At 30.7% G+C, this 20,114-nt stretch overlaps 1 long non-coding RNA gene across 1 annotated transcript; it reads left to right on the top strand.

Moving 5' to 3' along the window:
* Positions 1-5,146: 5,146 nt before the first annotated feature.
* LOC121220051 (uncharacterized) lies at positions 5,147-7,290 on the top strand. Its single transcript, XR_005917214.1, has 3 exons — positions 5,147-5,295; positions 5,389-5,437; positions 7,170-7,290. It is a non-coding gene; the product is annotated as an uncharacterized lncRNA (long non-coding RNA).
* The last annotated feature ends 12,824 nt before the right edge of the window (positions 7,291-20,114 follow it).

The following is a 20,114-nucleotide window of genomic DNA, read 5'->3' as shown; positions in this document are numbered from 1 at the left end:
TAAAATTTTATGGTAGAAATGTATTTGAGTCTAGTTTCAGAAACATTAAGTGGTTTTTAATTTGGAATTCTTTAGCTTGAGATATAAATAATTTAGTGACAACGACTCAAGTAGACAACTTTGAATGAACTATAAATAATAGTGGAATTATAGAGAATGTTACATATGAACATGAAATATATTAAATTGATGACTAAGTTTATTTATTTAGATCTAGAAAATTCAAATACGAAGCTAGATCGAGGAAAAGAAAAAGTTCAGGATTAGTAGATTTTTGCATACGAACAAATATCGAGGTAAGTTCGTGTAACATGAATTATATTCTTAAATGCTTGAAATGTATGTTATTGATGTGAATATGATTTGAATGTTCATTTTATGAAAATTGATGAAACATTGATATTTTTTATAAAAAAGGGAAGAAATCCTGGTTGAATGAAAGGAAAATTCGATGGATCTCTAAAAAGGAATTGAAGGTAAAAAGGATCTAGCCCGGACGGGTGATCCTATCCTGATATAGCCCTCTCGAAGAATTTGTGTAAAATGAATTTAGCCTGAATGGGTAATCTGAATTAGGGTCTAAATTTAGCTTGGACTAGTTATTCAGATCCAAACTCATTAGAGTAATTGTCGTTGCAGGGGATTTAGCCTGGACTGGTAATCCTGACAATAATCTATGAGTTTATATTATAGGGAATTTAGCCTGGACTGGTAATCCCGCTGTAAGGATGAGGGTTGTAGGAGTATGTTCTCTGAAATGGAAATGTGCGTACATAAATATGAATTGACGGACCTCGAATTGTACACTAAAAGTGTACCTCTAAAAATCTATCGAAATTCCGAGAAATTCAACGGGGTAAATATGGAAAAATAACAAGGGAATGGAAATCATGGTATTGATGAGCTCATCAATCATGGTATATATTATTGATACATGAAAATTATTGGACTAACTTGAATGTTGAGTTTGTGCATGTTAGGGTAATAATGCATTGAATGGATATATGAATGTTTATTGCATTGTATTGAAAATATTAGGTAACTATAATTCTTGTTACATGAGCTTACTAAGCACAAAGTGCTTACCCTGTTTCCTTTTCCCCTGTTTTGTAGTGTTAAGAGCTAGGAGGTCAAATTCGGTCGGAGACACATCACACTATCAACCTCAAGATTTCGATATATAAAGAAACTTTATTTTGGAAATCAATGGCATGTATAAGCTAATAAAGTAAATGTGAAATGAATGTAAGGTCAGCCATTGGTATAGCTAACAAATCTTGTTTTTGGTATGTAATGAGGTTATCTTATAAATGTGCATGAATCTATCTTAAAAATATGTTGAATTGGATTGGTTGATGTGGATTGCTCTTGGTTTGAAATTGCAGGGAAGTTTAGATATCTATAAAGGCGTTATATTGAGTTAAAAAATTAATTCGTAAACTCTAGTAGTGCCTCGTACCCTACTCCGGCAACGAATACGGGTAGAGGTGTTACATTTGTTGGTATCAGAGCTATGATTTAGCCAGTTCTTGGACCGACGTAGCAAATACGGGATTAGCTATACATGTCATTTAAATTATTATTAATAGTGTGATATCTCCTGAACATTTAAATGTGTTTTTCTTATAGTAAATGCCTGCCAACCGAGCTCAATTTGAGGAGGTAGGGAGTCATGCTCCGGCTCCAGAACGGGCACAGAGGGAAGCCAAAGTTACTAGTAGTATAAGGCATGTCTCTGAGGGCCAAGATAAGGAGGCAAAACGAGCTTTCTTTCAACCATAGTCTTACACATTTCATTTCAGAAAGCACACTCCCACGAACCTCATCCTTACAGTGGGATTACTAGTCCAGGCTAAATCCACTGTAATATAAACTCATAGAGTATTGACGGGATTACCAGTCCAGGCTAAATCCCCTACAACAACAATTACTCTAATGAGTTTGGAACTGAATTACCAGTCCAGGCTAAATTCAGATCCTAATTCGGATTACCCGTCCGGGCTAAATCCATTTTCCACATATTCTTTGGGAGGGCTATATCAGAATAGGATCACCCCTCCGGGCTAGATCCTTTTTATCGTCAATTCCTTTTCGGAGATCTATCAAATTTTCCTTTTATTCAACCGGGAATTCTTCCCCTTTTTATCAAATATATCAAGGTTTCATCAATTTCTATACAATGAACATTCAAATCATATTCACCTCAATAACATACATTTCAAGCATTTAAGAATATAATTCAAGTTACACGAACTTACTTGGCAAAATTGCAAAAATATCAAGATTCAGGGGCATTTTGGTAAATTTTTCATTTTTCCCCGATTTTCTCCCAATCTTAATCCAAATTAATAATTTCATTCAATTTATTAATTTAATCAATAAAACAATTCATTTCCTTCATTTTGGTCATTTTTGACATTTTTACAAAATTTCCCCTACAGTTTTTCTTTTGTTCAATTTAGACCCTGAGTCTAAAACATACAAATTATCCATTTTGAATGTAAACCTGTTAAAGGTGGCAACAAACAGCAGTATGTATGTTACCTGGATGGAATGCTTCTCTCAATTTTTCATCCCTTTTGCTTCTGTTCATTTGGTTGCAACTCTCAAGTTCTTGAATTTCAAACTTACTTCATACTTCATCCGGAATTATTACTTTGTTGCTGTAGCTTTAATAAAAGCTTCATATTTCATCCGGATAACTTGGTTCTGTTTTTCTTCCTGTGTAAAAAAAAAGAACCCAACAAAACCCTTGCTAGCTGAAAACTCATATATTTATTTTTCCTTCTCCTCCTCTCCATTCCACATCCTTAATTTATATAACATGCTACAAGTAACATTATCAATAATTTCATTATTTACTTATATGTATATTCAAAACTGTCCATTTGCGTCATAGTCACTAAATTATTTATATCTTGAGCTACAGAACTCTAAATTAAGATCTGCTAATTTTCCATGAAACTAGACTCACATATCTTCTTACCATAAAATTTTTAGAATTTTTTATTTATCCAATAAGTACAGTTTATTCTTTAAAGTCACCCTTGTTCCGTTGTCTGACAGTTCCGACCCTTCTTCACTAAAAATTAATTATCTCCTCGTAAAGGATTCAAATGATGTTCGTATTTATTTTTATTGAAAATAGACTCATTCATAATTCTAAGAATATAAATTTAATTCCCTAATTATTTTTCTCCAATTTTTGATGATTTTCCAAAGTCAAAATAGGAGAACCCGAAATCATTTTGACCTTGTCTAGCTAAATTTGTTATATTTCACAATTTACAATTTCATTGCTTACACCGTTTCTTCCATGGAAAACTAGACTCAATATAAAATTTAATTTCATATTTTATTTAACTTCTAATTCTATTTTCACAATTTTTTGTGATTTTTCAAATTTAGACCACTGCTGCTGCCAAAAACTGTTTTAATGCAAGATATTAATTACCATGTTTATAACATTCTTATTTTCTTTCTCTACACTATTTCCCTTCACTTTCTCTTATATTCTCTTCACTAACATATCAAGAACGTAGGATCATATGTAAGAAAACTCTACATTAACATCAATCACATGCTTTTTCAATAATATCAAACTTAAAAATATATTGAAATGATGATGTTCTTACCTTATTCTATTGATTTCAATATTCATCTTGATTTTCTCTCTCCTTCAGCTTCCATTTCTTGAATCCAACTTGATATTCTAACTTCCCATTGTCTCCTTAACATTTTTCTCTCTTGATAGCTATGGAAATTCTTTTGATTTTTGGGTGAAAATGGTAAATTTTTGGTAGAATGACCAAATTGTAAAGAAATGAAAACTTCATTTCTTCTTCTTCCTTTTACGTTGGTTTTGTATGGGAAAGATAGATGAGAATTCCTCATCTTTCTTTCTTTTTATACTAATAAAATAATATTAAAATATCTTATTAAAATATTAATAAAATAATATTTATCTAATTAAATAATTATAAAATATCAAAATATCTCTAGCATCATTAGTGCCTTTTAGAATTCTCTCTCTTCTAATTGACCATTTTTCCCTTTTTGATCTTTTAAAATTCCATTCTTGAGTCATCACTTAATTTGATAAAATTATAATTTAGTCCCTCATAATTCTTCACCTATTCAATGTGGTCCTAATTCATCAATTTTCCTTGGTTTCTAGATCATTCCACCCTTAAAATATTTACACTATTAGTCCTTTTACTTTTTCATATTTACACTTTAATCCCTTAAATTTTGAGTATTTATTCGGGCCACAAAACTTTTCTCACTTTTACAATTTAGTCCTTTCTTGAATCAAGATATCATAATTTACTTCTCAATGTTGTCATAACTCAAAATTTCCCTTTTTGTCACTTTATTTCATTATTTTACTATATCAAAGATAATATCTTACGTAGAAATTTTGGGGTATTACAAATTTTACAATTACAAAAATATACAATATTTTCAAATCAATTCAATTTAGTCATCTATTTCGAAGATCAAACATAATCATATCAATTTGATTCAATTCAACTAATAAACCTCATATTACAATTCATTATAGTCAATTTATCAAATAATTTTTTATTTCTTTATGATTTAATCCATATATCACCTTTTTGTACCAAATTGTAAACAATCAAATTAACATATTTACAATTATAATTTTAAAAACATAAAAATCTAACACAAACATACCTATGGACTTACTTGGTCAAAACATAAAATGATCAATTCTTTAAGCATTAATCAACAAATTTGCCTTTTTCCCCCATTAATTTTGATTTGCACCAATTCTGATCTATACAGTTATTTAATTCAATTTATTTAATCCTCTTATTTCATCCAATTATAAACATGTATCAGCTCAATTTCATTATTCAGATGCCTCTAAATTTTTACATTCTATTCAATTTAGTCCCTAAAACTATTACAACTTGAGCCTCGATTTCAAAATCGATCTCAATTTCATCCTTCTACAGCCCACTACTACCCATAATTATATAAATTTCTTACCAATTTTAATATATTTACAATTTAATCCCTATGTTCAAAACTAACAACTTTCATTTTACAAACTAGTCATTTTTCATATTTAGGCTTTAAGGCTCTGTTTGTTTACTTGTATTTGATTTTTTGGAAAATGTTTTCCACATTTTACGGTGTTTGGAAGCCTGAAAATAATTTACATTTGGAAAATATTTTCCAAGACATGGGTAAAATTAACACTGTTTTAGGGAAAATGTCTTACAGATTTTTTTTCCGTAAGACATTTTCCATTTCCTCTTCATCCGGGTAAAATCCTTCTCCCTTCCTTCCGTTCTTCATCTTCTTCATCTTCTTTCTCTCTTTCTGCAAATCTCATTCCTCTTTTTCTCTCTTTCTTAGCCAAAGGCAAATCTCATTTCTCAGGCAAAGGCAAATCTCTCTTTCTAAGGTACGGCATCTTCTTATTCTTTTTTTTCTGGGTTTGGGTAAATTTCGTTATTTTTAATGTGCTATCTTTGAAATTCTTGGGGCTACAGTGGAGAAAGACATGAATGGAGAAAAAGGAAATAAATTGTTGTGGATGATAGGAGTCATCTTTTGGCTAAATTGGGAACATCCACCACTGTTGGTGTGCTTTAGAAATATTACTATCGTTAGGCATTAAGCATTTGACTTTTGATCTACACACGATAATATTACTATCATCCTTTTGTGATTCTTTCTGCAGGCTATGTTTTCTTAGTTGATAATGCTATATATATACCCAAGGAAATATCTTTTCTGAACTTTTGGGTCATTTTCATTCGTGATTTTCATGATGAAAAGCATTTAACTTTGTTTCTAATACTGGAAATACATCTCTTTGCCTTTATTTTTACTTTGATCTGAGTTCTGGAAATGATTCGACATTAGCTTTGAATAGAAAGTGCATATCAAAGTAAACAGGAACTTGAAAATGCACAATTCGGTCTAGAAACACTAATCTAAGCATTTTTTAGTCAGAGCAGGGGATTTCACCTTTTTAGTGTATGAATTATGGACCAATGTTATTTATCCATTATTTTAACCCAATAGTTCTACAGCGGTGAAATTTACTGTTAATTTTCTAGCTGCAGGTTTTTGTCATTGATATTAGCTTCAAAAAACCACATTCTAGATAGGCTTAAAGGTTTTAAATAGAAGATTTAAACAAATTTCTGGTTGTTTCAGGTTGCCAAATTGTTTAGCTTAGAATTTCACTGGTTGTTTAATTGGAAGTTATCGATTGCCTCAAATTTACTGGTTGGACTCTATCGCCATTGTTTTGTCTTGGTTGTAACTTTAAGAAGGTGAATTATTCTAGTGATATAAAAGTTTCTTTATTGCTATATTTGTTCCTGTCAATATTTTCAAGGTTCACAAGATGCTTAATGCGTGTGTAGATCATCTCTCAAGCATTTGGCAAAATGATGTTTTTGAGAAATTTTGAGATGCTTAATGCATAAATTTTGAGAAAGGTGAACATCCCAATTCTAGTGAGAAATAGTCGCTATATCGGTCTTAGGCACTGCAGAAATATTACTATCATTATCTAAGCAAAATGATGTAGAAGAAGACGGACCCAAATTAGCCAAAAGATGACTCTTATTATCTTGACAAACATTGACTTTTGATTAGAATTAGAACAGACGTGACAGTTGAATTATTTGTATAATCACAAAATGTATCCTCATAGTCGGTAATGGAGTGGTCAATTTTCATACAAATTGAGATGTGTTTAATAAATATTAATCTATGAAAGCCGTTTATTTTAGTTGGATGATATCAACATGTATGAAAGCTGTCTATTTTAATTGGATGATATCAACATGTTTGATCCATTTCCTTTTAGTAGGAAAAAGACTTAGCTGTCTATTTTAGCTGGATATCAGCATGTTTGATCCATGCTTTGTAATCTCGTTAAAACCCATGTTGAATAACTTATTTACTTGTTTATTTTCTTTTCAGTCTGTCTTTTCTTTGAAAAATACATTCAAATCTTTTACATTATAAGTCTACAGTTAACCTAAACTATAAGTTCCTTTCAACAGACTTTGCTTCATCTCTCACGTCTAGACTATATATCTAATATCTTCCATTTACATTTTCATGGGGCCGACGTTGAATGACTTTGATAAATTATGAAAATTGTATTTATGTAGGTTGTACACCGAGTGGAAACTGAAGGCACATATCAGATTAGGATTGACTTTTGCTTTTTGTGTAGTTGATTTGGGATTTGCTCCATTTTAATTTCAAGTATACTCGAAAGGTTTTGGGGTGTATGTATTTTCGTCTATCGTCACATTTTATGTGTATTTGTACGAAGTTAAAATCAAATTTATTTTATAATTCATGTAAATTTGATGATTTTGTTTTTCAAAATATGTTTTGTTAAGTGTACCTTAATCATTTGTCCACTATTTAAAATCTGACAATTCTACAGCGGACTCTTATCATGGTTTCTTAAAATATATGCGCTCAGGACTAAAAAGTTAAAATTAAAAAATTTTATCTTTCATTAGTGTTTTTTTTTTTATCATTAAATAGTTTATATTACAATTTTTAAAACCAACTTTAAAATGAATGAGTTAAAGTGGGATTGTCAATATTTGGGTGTGACTTTGAATCAACCTATGTTAATTTAATATATACTTTTTTTTCCAATAGCATGACTTTCACATAATTTATTATTATTGATTTGTTGAAATTTGACGTAAATGGTTTACATGAATGGAAAAATTATATATTACAATCAGGATTTTAAGATATTAAAGTGCTTTTATACTTAAATAATTGAGATATTTTCGAGTAAAAATGTAAATAGAACATGAGAATTTAAAAAAGAAAAATAGTGAAAATAAGTGGCATGATGATCATTTAGCTGGAACATACGAGAATTTAAGAAATAGTTAACTGGCATGATGATGTTTGAGACCAACAGAACAGAAATGAAGATCAAACTTTTACCCTCTACATGTACCATTATCTATGCAAATGCAAATATTATTTATATGCTCATCTACAAAATATTTTTTAGCTATTCTTCTCACCCTATTATTTGAGTTAGAAGAACTTTTTATTATGTCATATCATCAGGGTAATGACCCATCAATCTATGTGGGTCTATTAATTTCAATGGTTAACTCAGCCAATAATCAGAAATATGTGTAGGATGCAAAATTTGTTCTATTGGGTACTACAGTTTGTGATGAATATGTCTTGAATTATGCCCTTTTTTTTGTTATTATTTAAGTTGGGGTTGGTTAGTTAACTCCATTCCCTTTAGTCATGGTAACTTTAGTAATATTTGTGTGGCATTATTTTGTGTAGATGGATCGTAATCAAGATCAAAATGCAATTGTCGGAGTCGTGGCTTCAGTTTTAGCTTTTGGGGCTCTCTGGATTAAAAAATTAAAAACTAGGAAGGATTGCTTCTCACCCTTGTATGAATCGAGATTATGAAAGAGAAAATTATATTAATAGTATTTTATATAGTGGTGACCAGCATAGTATTGATATGATAAGGATGAGACCGATAGCCTTTTTTAATTTGTGTGATATTCTTAGTAGGAATAATTTGTTACATCAACTAAATCGACGAATATTAAGCAGCAAGTAGTTATATTTTTACATATAATTGGTCATAATGTAAGGTTTCGAGTGATTGAGTCTAGATATTATAGATCAATTGAGACAATTCACCGTTACTTTAGGGTTGTATTGAGAGCTATTTTGAAATTGCATAAGCTAGTTATTAGATTACCTGATGAGTCAACTCCTAGTGAAATAAAAAACAATCCAAGGTTTTATCCTTATTTTAAAGATTGTTTTGGAGCATTAGATGGAACTCATGTTCGAGTATCCGTTCTACTTAGCATTCAAGGAAGATTTCGTAGCCGTAAAGGGGGGACGACACAAAATGTATTGGCTGCCATTACATTTGATTTGAAATTTTCTTATGTTCTAGCTGGTTGGGAAGGTAGTGCACATGATTCTCGTATTTTAAGTGATGCACTTTCATGCCTAAGAGGATTAAGAGTTCCAGAAGGTAAGAATTATAAAACATTAAATACCAAATAGTTCTAGTAAGCTCATAATTTATTAGTAATAATTATGTTCTGTCTAATTGTAGGTAAATATTATCTTGCTGATGCTAGATATAGCATCCGGAATGGATATATTACCCCATATCGTGGTGTCCGATACCATTTAAAAGAGTTTAGTGACCAGGGGCCTAAAAATGCAAAGGAACTCTTTAATCTTCGTCATTCATCATTGCGAATCACTATTGAACGTGTTTTTGGGATTTTGAAGAAACGGTTTCGTGTATTAGATGCTGAACCATTTTGGAATTTTTAAACTCAAGTAGATATAGTTTTGGCTTGTTGTATCATTCATAATCATATAATGGGAGTTGATCCTAGTGATTTACTTAAGCAAGGATTATACAAGGAGCCTGAGTCTGATTTGATAATACCAACTCTTACAGAGCGAGAAGAAAGAGAAGAAACAAGAGAATGGTCTGCTAAGAGAGATGAAATTGCACAAACTATGTGGACTGATTATATGGCTAGAAATATTATGTAGGTTTAGGGCTTAGGGTTATTGTTTCTATGTTAAGTATGTTTTAGTATTAAAATTGTTTTTTTTTGTTAATGTTGGTTGGATAATGATATTGAAATTTTAGTTTGCTGGATTTTGAAAATATTATGTCTTGAATTTGTTAAATATTGAATTTATTATGTTTTAAGCTTGTTGGATATTGAAATGATTGACAATGATAATTATTAATGTAGGATGGGTAAGGGCAACAAATAAGAGACCTCCAAGCAATTCAAGTGGACAAAACCGATGGAACATCTTTTTCTTGAAATTCTAGTAGAGGAGGCCCAGAAAGAAAATAAGTTATAATGCCCCCGTACCCGAGACCATCGCCGGAGTCGAGTACGAGGTGTTACTAAACTTAATTCATTAATTAAACAGCTTAAACAATTTATTTTAGAATTTCCAGACAAGCTGGCTAACTGCGTCAAAGTCGCTTAAAAATTCATATCTCGAGTTCCAAAACTCAAAATTAAGATCCGTAAATTTTCCCTGAAACTAGACTCATATATCTATCTACTAATTATTTTATAGAATTTTTGGTCAAGCTAATTAGTACAGTTTATTGATTAAAGTCTCCCCTATTTTAGGGTTCAACTACTCTGACCCCTATGTATTACGAATCAGATATCTCCCTGTACAGAGTTTCAATGATTATTCTGTTTATTTCTAATAAAACTAGACTCAATAAGGAATCTATACATATAAAACATGACTTCTAATTATTTTTTTAAAATTTATGGTGAATTTTTAAATTAAGAATAGGGGATTCAGAGACCACTCTAACCCTATTCCACCAAAACTTAAATATCTCATAAAATATAACTCATTTACCTATTTTATTCCATCCATATGAAAATAGACTCATCAAGCTTCGATTTCATAACTTATTCATCCTTTAATTCCATTTCTACTATTTTTAGTGATTTTTCAAATTCATGTCACTGCTGTTGTCTGATTCTGTTTTGTGGCCAATTTTACCTTTCCAAGGATTTTCATGGTTTAGTTAAGACATAAAGCATACATGTTATCATATATAAACTTGATTAGCCATTCCAATAGCTAATCATTTACAAACCCTTTTCTTACCAAACCATAACCATATCATATGATCATTTACACAAAGTGAGTATATTGCTATACATGCCACACTCAAAATATACAAGCCATTTTACCAATTTAGGTCTTCGGATAGTGTGAAAGAGCCTTCGACCTATCCCGATTCTCAAGCCGGCTTGTCAAAACTACAATGAATGAAAAGGAGGGAGTAAGCATAAATGCTTAGTAAGTTCACATGCAAATAACAAGTAACATGATCATGCAATCCAACATAAACATCATTAAGACACTCATATCATAAGAATACTTACTATCTTACCACAATTTTGTCTTACCAAGTTCTCAACCAAGGATTAAACTCATACCTGTCCATTTTCACTTCTTCAACACATTCATCATCGAATCACTTTCGTTTTAAGTATTCTCCATATTCTCTTAGGATTCTCCTGTTGAACACATCGGAATATAATTTCAGATACGCGGATAGTGTGCACGTAAGTACTATACTCATAACCAAACAAGCTCAATAGCTTTCGAAATCTATGTAGCCAAGCTACCATGTAACCCGCCCATAAACGAACTCGGACTCAACTCAACGAGCTCAGGCGTTCGCATCCATAAGTGAACTCGGACTCAACTCGACGAGCTCAGATGCCTAGTTACATCTCACGAACTCGGACTCAACTCAACGAGTTCGGAACTCAACCATCCTAGTGACATGTCACTTGTACCTTAATCTATTCCCAAGGTTCAAACGGGATTCTTTTCAATTACACATTTCGATCGCCTTCTTCGGAATATAGAAATCGATACTTGCTAACATCTCATACTTATCAAGTTGTTCACATAATTTGCATATCACCAAATAATAATTTACAAAACATCATATTTCATGATAATAAGTATCATATCATATAAATAACATTAAATCACTTAAAATAAAAATTATGTTACCTTATTTACACATGAACTTACCCCGATACAAAATATTAGCAATCGAGCCTATTCCTCGTAAACTTTGTTTTTCCCTCGATCACGACTTGAATCTTGTTTCTCTTGATCTATCATACCACATTAATTTATTTAATACATACATTCATCAAAACAGCCCCTAGTACGAACTTTGGCAAAATTACCTTTTTGCCTCTAAACTTTTACATATTTACACTTTTGCCCCTAGGCTCGGGAATTAAACTTCATCCCTTATTCTTATGTTTTATGACATGCTGATCATTTTTCCCTTCTATAGCAACATCAAATTCACACTCTAACATGTACTTATAAATATTAGGTATTTTTACTGATTAAGCTATTTTACTCGTTTTCACTTAAAACCGAGTAGCACAAGTTGTCTAGCATAATTTAAAACCTCATTTTCTATCATAAAACACCAAAATACACAAATTTTACCTATGGGTATTTTTCCAAATATGAACCCTAGGTTGAATTATTGCTAGCATAAGCTAAATCGAGCTACCAGGATTTCAAAAACATAAAAATCATTAAAAACGAGCATAGAAATCACTTACAATCAAGGCTTAAAAGTGTTGAAACCCTAGCTATGGTGGAGAGCAAAATTTGGCAGCAACTTATGAAGAAGATGATCATTTTTGTGTTATTTTTCCCATTTTATTTTATTTAATATCCAAATGACCAAAATGCCCTTTCTTACTAAACTTTTGAAAATTCCATCCATTTCTAATTTTTTCCCATAAACTTAGAAATTGGTCAAATTTCTATTTAAGACCTCCTCATTAATATTCCAAAGCAATTTCATACTAAAAACTTCTAGAATGCAAGTTTTGCAAATTATTCGATTTAGTCCCTAATTTCAACTTAAACACTTTATGCATAGAATTTCATTACGAAATTTTCACACAATCATGCAATCATATCATAAACCTCAAAATAATTATAAAATAATTATTTCTATCTTGGATTTGTGGTCACGAAACCACTATTCTGATTAGGCCCTAATTCGGGATATTACATAAGTCTTCTAACTCTTTCAAAGCAGTTTCTATTAATCGAGTTGCCGAAGCTATTTCAGAAAGATTTCAAGTCCAATGCAATGCGAAGCATGTGGAAAATCATTTTAGGACTGTAAAAAACCAGTGGCAGATTATATGCACAATTCGAGGTGAAAGTGGCTTTGGATGGGATGATAACATGAAAATGATCACATGTGATAGAGCGACTTATGATGCAGCAGTGATGGTAATATATGTATATATATGTTAAGTATATTTCAATTGCTTTTTTACTTGTTATTCTAATTGTGTATAATATCCAACAGGCACACAAGAAGTATGAACCATTTTTGAATAAAAGCATTGATCATTATGATGAAATGGCTTTAGTTGTTGGCAAAGATATGGCAACAGGGAGTTTTGCCAGAACATTTGCTGACATAGATTTGGATGATGATAACCAAGATTCAGTGCCTATAGACTACGATAATGAAGAGATTGAAGAGGTAAGAACAAAAGTATCTTCATCTGGCACATCCAAGCGTAAAAGAAAAAATGCTCAAGAAAGTGTCGTTGATAAACAAATTAAATTTGTGGGTGAACAACTTGGAAAAATTGCTAATGCTTTGGAACAATTTACTGCGGATAAGACAGCACATCTTTACGAAGAAGTGATGTCGATGGAGGTAGAAGGATTTGATGATGACTTCCTGTGTTTTGTATTTGATTATTTAGTGAGTCATGAATCCGAGGCCAAAGCTTTTTTAGTTAAAAGTAAGAAGCATAGAAAAATTTGGCTTCAAAAATTTTCTCAAGGTTGAAGATATTGATACTTTTAATGTGGTGTAATATTAGTTATGCACTTGGACAATGTTGTTGTTATTATGTGGTGTACTACTAATTATATATTTGGATAATATTATTAATTTCTAGTATTAATTGTAGTTTGGAAGCTAATTTATAATTATTCAATCTTTGTTCTTTATTTTTTTATAACACAATTACAAATAATTTATTTGACTTTGGTTGTTTTAAATTTATGACGGTTAATATTCTAGCTTAATAATTGAGTATTATTATATATTTAATTTGATTTATTTATTTATAAATAAATAATTGCAATATATATAAAAACAGTTTAAAATATAAATTTAGTAATATATATATAAATTTATTAATATATGTAAAAACAGATTTTCTGGAAAATATTTTTAGAAAATCTGCCAAACAACAGAAAATATTTTACTCAGATTCATCCAAACACCAGAAAAGTAAATCATTTCTAAAAAATTAAATTATTTTCTAGAAAAGTAAATCATTTTCCAGAAATTATTTTCCAGAAAATATTTTACTGGCAAACAAACGGAGTCTAAATCTAACCATTTAACATCAAAAGCTACAATATTCAACAATTTCAATATTTATAAACTTTAATAGTTTTAAAAATTAACACACGAGTTAACTAATTAAACTCCCAAAATTTAAAAAAAAAACATAAAAAATCATAAAAAGAAAAAACTAATTTAAAGCTTGAAAATAAAAAACACTAATAGAATCCTCCTCCTTTTTAAGTTTCGGCATCTAAGATGAAAAGAGAATTATATTTCTCTCTCTCTCCGCTACTTGTTTTATGTTATATATTATGCTTTATTTTATTTAATTTTAATTATCCACTTCTTTTATAACATATCTCTACATATATACATTTCTTACCGTCCACTATTGGTTACGAAGGCATAATTGCCTTTTTAATCTTCTCTCTTTGTTTCTAATTGAAGCTTCTCTTACAATTGAACTTTTTTTAGTTTTAGGATTTAATCCCTGCCTGTACCTTAATTAATCTTTAATTTGATAAAATTATCTAACCAAAATTCAATTTATCAATACAATAACTTTGTAAATATTTAATAAAAATATTTACAAGCTCGATTTATGAAAATGAGGTCTTGATACCTTATTTCTCAATACCATTGACTTTAGGATCAATATATTTGTACCTTAACTAACTATCTAATTAACAAATTCGTCAAACTAAAGTTTAATATAATATTATAATTGACTCATAAATATTAATTAATAACATTTATGAACTCAGTCATTGGAGAACAAAATTTTGAAACCACTGTTTCCGACACCATTGACCATTGATTTTTAGCTCGTTACATTTGGTCCCTACACCCTGGGTTGGGTACCCATGGTGTAAGTATCTGTTCTTAGCTTAAATAGGGCTAGAAATATGTCCTAGGTTTCCAAGGTCTGGTACATTGTCAAAGGTATCGCACCCAAGCTTGGCAAAATGCTAACCTAGATAGTACAATGACCTAGGTCCAGTACCTAAGGCCTTAGGTAGCGATACCTAAGCCCTTAAGCACTGTTTTGATGAAATTGAGCCCTTCAAGGCTCATATTGATCCTGGATATATCTGAACACCTGCAATTCAATTTTAAATGGTTTTAGCATGATTATAAATTTAAAAAATTGAGTTTTATTTACTTTTATGATTTTATAAAAAAAAAATTACCTAATTTCTTAAATAAATCCAAGATTATTATCTTGAAAATGTTCCAGTGACATTTCTCATTCATACTGGTCATTGGAATGAATGAAAGATACACTAACCACATTGCTTTGAAACAATAGGTATGTAGTTTAAACATTGTTCTCTTATTCGAATCGAAGACTAACATACCATGATCAGATTTAGTTATTGGCAAACTTATGAGATGAGCTTTTGGGTGTTCTTTTAACCAAGATGCATTGCGGAAACCCCAATTGAGTCTCTCTCAAATGATATTTGAGATGATGAATTATGATTTTCCAATGGTGCATAAAACTCGATGATAATCTCTTATATAAATTACAAAAAGTAATAGATGAGAAAATCATCTTAAGATTATGAGTTTATAACAATATATATTTATATCAGTTTTCCTTTCTAATTTTTGGGAAAACAGGCAACACTTTCTTCAGCTTTGCAGCTTCGATCATTATAACAATGAAGAACTATTTTTCTTTTGTCAAAAGTCAAACCCCATTAAGCAATATAATATGTATGAACTTTGAGATCCCTGGACTACCTAGGATATTCATATCCATCAAATACGCTGGAAGGAGGCTAATCAACCCAACCCTAAAATGCACATCTCCATTTCTAAATTGGGTTGCTATCTAATTTACTGCCTTATTTGCACAACGTTTAATTAAGCTGAATTTTCACTTGTGCTACCTCCTCTACCATTCTATCCAGCTTAAGTAGAATAGGCTTTTATATCCATCTTTGTCTTCCATCACTTTTACTTTTTCTTAGACTACTTGAAAATCCCTTTCCAATATAACTTTCTAAATATTTTTAGAATAGTATTTTTTGAATCTTCAGAGCATACCTAACTAGAAAAAAAATATCTATATAATTATATCAAATCAAGTCTAATTCTAATCAAATCTTCCTCATTTAGAGAAAATTTATGCAAATCCCAATTATTATGCTCAACATCAAACTAAGGTACTAAACCGTCGGTTGTTGATTCTTAAGTAGCGTTTCGTATGATAGAAAGTATCATTTACTTGAAAAATTTTTAGGAGCAATTTAAATAAATTAATTTCAACATTTAGCATGTCAAATTTTATTTACTTTCCTTATAATTGAACTTTTATTTCAGAGTTACTTCCCATGAATATGACAATGTGATTCCGATGATAAAAGATGGAAAATTTACTTTCCCATGTAGATTACAAAATTAAAAAAATATATATTAAGATTTAGAGAATTGGTCTATTAAAAAGGGAGAATTTATTGGCTTTTCCCTCCTTCCTACTACTTAATTTTCTCTATTAGTTCAATGGATTTTTTGCAAATTTTTTTCCTTGATTTTATTTTTTTAGCTACATATTTGATTTAATACTTATATTGTAGGAAATACTTATTATTGTTATTGTTGTTGTAGAATATGGGTAGAATTGTTCCATTTAAGCTGTGAAGGAATTGAGGGTTATGTCGAAATCATTTTTTTGAAAAAGGGGTCGGTCGACTTTGTTTGAAAACGAAAATTAAAACGGGAGTCGCCACCAATCTTTTTTTTGACGAGGTGTGATTGGATCACCTTGCAATTCGATCATTTTAATAAACAATTTAATTTATTAAAACAACAATTTTGGTCTACGAAATTCAGAAAACGGGTTCGGGAGTCGGTTACGTAGAAGGAAGGGTTAGCACCCTCGTAACACCCAAAATTGGTACCTAGTTGATTAGTTTATGTCTTAGTGTCGAAAGTTGAAAACTTGAAAGGAATTTAAAGTACGATCCCACTTTGTATTAATGCTAATTTTACTTAAAAAAGTGCTTGAGTAAACCGAACCATATGTTAAGGACCCTCTTATCTCGAGGTAACAAAATGTCACATCCAGTAAGTTAGGACACGACACTTTGAATTCCTAAGAATAAGCTCGTCCTTTAATTTCCAAAACTCATGTATTTTGATTGTAAAAGGATATTCGATTGTTTAGGTAAAATGGGAAAAATCGAAACACAGTAAGTTAGGGCACAATTTTCTCGAATTCCCCAAATACAAAATATTACATTTATTTTCTAAAATTTTCTTCTCTTGAGGTAATAAGACGTCACATCCAGTAAATTAGGACACAACACCTCGAATCCTCAAGAATAAGTTTTCCTTTTTATTTAAAACGCTTATATTTTAAAATTAAAAGGGTATTCAATTATTTAGATCCAACGAGAAAAATCACAACCCAGTAAGTTAGGGCACAATTTTCTCGAGTTTCCAAATATAGAATATTACCTTTATTTTTTAAAATATTTCCCCTTTTTACGAAGTTGGGTAGAAATTGATAAAATATTTAAAATAATAAATTTAGTTTATTTAAGATCAAAACGGCTACAATGCAAAATGTCATGTTTTTTTTTTAAATATTGATGCAACATAAATCTAACAATTCACTAAAATGCAAGACATGATAATATTACAATACGACATCGATATGCATGATACAATAAACAATAACAACATTAATAATGAAGGTAATAATAATGCAAACACCAATAACAAAACAAATAGTAATAATAATAATAAAGGCAGAGAAAATACACAATATATAATGTAACACCCCGTACCCGAGACCATCACCGGAGTCGAGCACGAGATGTTAACGGACTTAATTCATTAATTAAACAGTTCAAACAATTTATTTTAGAATTTCTAGACAAACTGGCTAACTGCATCACAGTCGCTAAAAAATTCATATCTCGAGTTACGAAACTCAAAATTCAATTCCGTAAATTTTCCTCGAAACTAGACTCATATATCTACTTCTTAATATTTTTGTAGAATTTTTGGTCGGGCCAATTAGTACAGTTTATTAGTTAAAATCTCCCCTATTTCAAGGTTTAGCTACTCTGACTCCTGTGTATTATGAATTAGATATCTCCCTGTACAGAGTTTCAATGACTATGCTATTTATTTCTCATAAAACTAGACTCAATAAGGATTTCATACATGTAATGTAAAACTCCTAATTGTTTTTTTACAATTTATGGTGAATTTTTAAAGTCAGAACAGGGGATTCATAGATCGCTCTGACCCTATTCCACCAAAACTTAACTATCTCATAAAATATAACTCATTTACCTGTTTCGTTTCTTCCATATGAAAATAGACTCATCAAGCTTCGATTCCATAACTTATTCGTCATTTAATTCCATTTTTACTATTTTTAGTTATTTTTCAAATTCACGTCACTGCTGCTGTCTGATTCTGTTTTGTGGCAAATTTTACTTTTCCAAGGATTTTCATGGTTTAGTTAAGACATAAAGCATACATGTTATCATATATAAACTTGATTAGCCATTCTAATAGCTAATCATTCTCAAACATTTCCATTCCATCCATGGCCATATCGTAAGATTATACACACAAAATGATTGGAATGCTATACATGCCATATTTCCAAAAATTTTAAGTCATTATACCGCGATTGTCCAGTGATAGTGTGTGCGTGCCTCCGACCGTCCCGATCTCCAAATTGACTTGTCAAAACTAAAAAGAATAAAAATGAGAGAGTAAGCATAGATGCTTAGTAAGTCCACATGCAAATAACAAATAACTTAACAAAGCAATTATACCAACCAACATTAGCATAATATCACCAAAACATGTATCACATTTCTATTCATCATTCATCATCTTACCATATTATTGTTGTCGTATCAAGTCTCAACCCGAGGGTTAAGTACATACCTGTCCAAAGTGCCCATTCCATAACACTTACCAATACGTCACTTGCATCTTGAGTATTCTTCCATTTCACTAGAATTTTACCCGTTGAACACATCGGAATATAACTCGGATACATGGAAAGTTTGCAAATAAGTGCCACATATGTAGCCAAGCTACCATGTAACCCGCCCATAAGCGAACTCGGACTCAACTCAACGAGCTCGGGCGTTCGCATCCATAAGTGAACTTGGACTCAACTCAACGAGTTCGGATGTTCGCATCCATAAGTGAACTCGGACTCAACTCAACAAGTTTGGATGCCCAAATATCCTTGGAATACCAATGATGATACATTTTTCACATAATTCATAAATTTTTTGCATGTTGTCCAACAATGACCACAAAGCATAGAATTGCATGATAATAATCATAATATCGTATAAATAGCATTAAATGAGTTAAAATAACTGTTATATTACAATATTTACATATGAACTTACCTCGATACAAAATGAGAATAGTCGAGCCTATTCCTAGTAAACTTTATTTTTCCCCCGATCTCGACTCGAATCTCTTTTCTCTTGATCTATAATACCAAATTAATTTATTTAAAACACACATTCATCAAAACATCCCCTAGTACGAACTTTGGAAAAATTACCATTTTGCCCTTAAACTTTCACATATTTACACTTTTGCCCCAAGGCTCGTAAATTAAACCTCATCCTATTTTCTTATGTTTTATGACATGCTGATCATTTTTCCCTTTATAGCAACATCAAATTCACACTCTAACTTGTACTTATGAATATTAGGTATTTTTACCGGTTATGTCATTTTACTCGTTTTTACGAAAAATCACTTGGTAAAAGTTGTTTAACACAATCTCAAACTTCATATTCTACCATAAAACATCAAAATTCATACATATCATCCATGGGTAAAATTTTAAATATAAACCTTAGCTTAAAATATTGGTAGAAATAGATAAACCGAGCTACGAGGATTTCAAAAATGTAAAGAACATTAAAAACGGGCATAGAAATCACTTACAATCAAGGCTTAAAAGTGTTGAAGCCCTAGCTATGGTGGAGAGCAAAATTCAGCAGCAACTTATGGAGAAGATGATCATTTTTGTGTTATTTTTCCCATTTTATTTCATTTAATATCCAAATGACCAAAATGCCCTTCCTTACTAAACTTTCAAAAATTCCATCCATGTCAAATTTTTGTCCATAAACTT

The sequence above is a fragment of the Gossypium hirsutum genome, chromosome A01, assembly GCF_007990345.1.
Source record: "Gossypium hirsutum isolate 1008001.06 chromosome A01, Gossypium_hirsutum_v2.1, whole genome shotgun sequence".
NCBI classification, from domain to species: domain Eukaryota; kingdom Viridiplantae; phylum Streptophyta; class Magnoliopsida; order Malvales; family Malvaceae; genus Gossypium; species Gossypium hirsutum.
This window is presented reverse-complemented; position numbering and strand designations above follow the sequence as displayed.